This window comes from Empidonax traillii, unplaced genomic scaffold, assembly GCF_003031625.1.
Source record: "Empidonax traillii isolate 1590-97213 ecotype Southwest subspecies unplaced genomic scaffold, ASM303162v1 scaffold150:size1405651, whole genome shotgun sequence".
Taxonomy (NCBI): domain Eukaryota; kingdom Metazoa; phylum Chordata; class Aves; order Passeriformes; family Tyrannidae; genus Empidonax; species Empidonax traillii.
Genome location: NW_020955343.1, coordinates 588,481 through 590,980, shown reverse-complemented (window position 1 = coordinate 590,980; position 2,500 = coordinate 588,481). Strand labels below are relative to the sequence as shown.

At 41.2% G+C, this 2,500-nt stretch overlaps 1 protein-coding gene across 8 annotated transcripts in view; it reads right to left on the bottom strand.

Annotated features, from left to right (window-relative positions):
• Window positions 1-2,500, bottom strand: part of EBF3 (EBF transcription factor 3) — a 121,397-nt gene that overhangs the window by 30,870 nt on the left and 88,027 nt on the right. The window lies entirely within an intron of this gene.

Sequence of the window (2,500 nt, the reverse complement as noted above, 5' to 3'; positions counted from 1 at the left end):
TGCATCCTTTATTTGCCAGGGAATCATTATGCAAAACATAGACTTAGAGAAAACAGTGGCACAAACACACTGTAAACACAGTCCTGCCGCTCAGCTGAGAGCAAACCAACAGGATCTGCACAGCTTAAAATATGTGTGTAAAGGTGCAATTTTATCTGTAACATAATTTCATTTCGAAGCATACAAATCACAATTTGCCATAATCAAATAAGGCTGCAGTGCTTATATTCTAATTAAAAAATAATCTCTGATATTTAATTTAGGAACCTGGAAGACTTTACCAGCAAAATTATGGCTACAACCTGCACCAACCGCTCGATTTACCCACAGACAGCAAATTTTTCAGGTAGCAGTTTTAAAATTATTATTAAACAAGCAAATGCTGCACCGCTCAATATGTATTAAAACAACTATTGTACCCAGTTATTAATTTGCACTATTCACTTTTAAATGCAGCAAATACCTCATTAATTTAATTTTAGGTGCCCACCAGTTTATATTGCATTTTACAGTCTAGAAGGCAATTTACTATTAACTGGCAATTACATACAGAATGATTGTTAATTCTGCTCCTAAGTGCTAGCTGCTTGAAAATTGTTATCTCTCTCTAATTTTTGACCTTCTTACAACAGGGGTGAGGTACACTGGGAATACAAAGGACTAGTAGAGAAGAGCTGGACATGTCATTTGTGACTCATTCTTTTAATTCACCGTGCTAATCAACTGAACTGCCACAATCTCCCAAGGTAATTGTATCTTTATAATAGTTGAAAGCAGCGGGCAAAAAGGCATGGATAGATGAGGAAAGGCCTTGGCTTTGCCTGCTGGGAGACGCCGCGCTCCTGCCTCTGCGACAGGCTGTTGGGGGCTTTGGAGAAAAATCTGGAACTTTCACATCTCCCCACCCTGAGTGTTTCATGTCTCAACTTCTGCTCTCACAAAGGCTTTGTACACCACACTACACTCTTGTTTCATTATTCCGCAGCCTTGTTGCCCTATGGTCCACCTCCTGCTGGGAAGGTTAAATGTTAGAGTGCCAAGCCAGGCTGCAAGCATGGTGGGACACTGATGGGAAACAGATGCCCTGGGGACCTGGCCCCTCCCTCCGCCAAAGCTACAGCATTTTCATTTTCTGAAATACAGCATGGCTTGGCTTCCCTCTCAATGGCAGTTGTAATTTCCAAAGACTATCTCAGCCACCCTATCACTCCGGGATAAAGCAAAGCAGAAGTTTCTCGGGCAGGCAGGCGCTGGCTTTATCTCTTTATTTTCTTCTTGCTGGGATATTGGCTTGTGTTTCCCCCAAAAGGTGTTTTAAATGTATATTCCCATTAAAGTAACGCAACTTTATTACAATTTTATTCCAGAGGGAGAAGCTCATGACATTCTTACAATCCTTTTGAACATCTTTACTTAGCGATAAAGACAAAAGACAACCCCAGGAAAGAAGAAACAAATGGTGTGTCCATACAGTCCTATACACATGTGCATTCGCACGTTAGAAAGAAGTTCAAAACAGCAAAATTAGCCAAATTTGCAAAATCTGCACCTAAGAAATCAGTTAAAGACATTACTCTAAAACAAGTCAAAATTCCAGGCCTCTGCCCTGAGAGCCAGAGCGTCATCTGGTTCAAATCTGCAGCACTTCCCTGCACGGGGTGGAACTGCACCAGCTCCCAGCAGCTCAAATATCTGGAACTTGGGCTGGGGCTTTTAATTCACTCAGTTTTTATTTTGTTGGACACTTAGCTCGTCATACTCGTCAGGACACTCCGCTGTAGCTTTGCATGAAATACATATATATACACACACACACACACACTCACAACATGTACATATATATAAATTATGATTCATAGGAGCATTTTGAAGCCTGCAACACCGATGGCCCCACCTGCACTCACCACCCTTGCAACAGCCTGTGGAACAACCACGGCTTTTGAGATACATCAGCAGCACCAAAAGCCTCACAGTCACCATCGTCCCATTCGGAAACTCTGATAAAACCCAGTCCTAAAGATCAATAAGTGTCAATATTCTCTCCCTTGTCAGCCAGAAGCGAGGCACCCAGGTTTGGATGCCAGGGTTTTTGCTCAGGTTGTGATTTCTTTGGGAATAGACAGAATATTGGAATCTCAGGTGTTACCATCACCTAAAAGTTCATTTCAGCAATAGATTTCAGGCAGACACAAAACCATATCAACGATGTGTTAACCGTTTTATAAGTCCTAGCCTAAAACTACCCAGGAACACACTTTTCCCATTAGATCTAAATTAATAGATAGAAACAGTTGCAGTCTAGTGGGAAAATATTCATCAAAATGCACATCATCTGCACATCATCTGCAATCTGCATTATCTACCCAATAAGCAGCGAGGACTCTCCCCAAATCCCTGCAGTCTGTCGAGTAAACAGTTAAAGGCTCTTTGTTTTCAAAAGAGAGATTGATTCATCAGATCAAATTTATTACCTAGAATTCTCATCCAAAAATACAGTAAA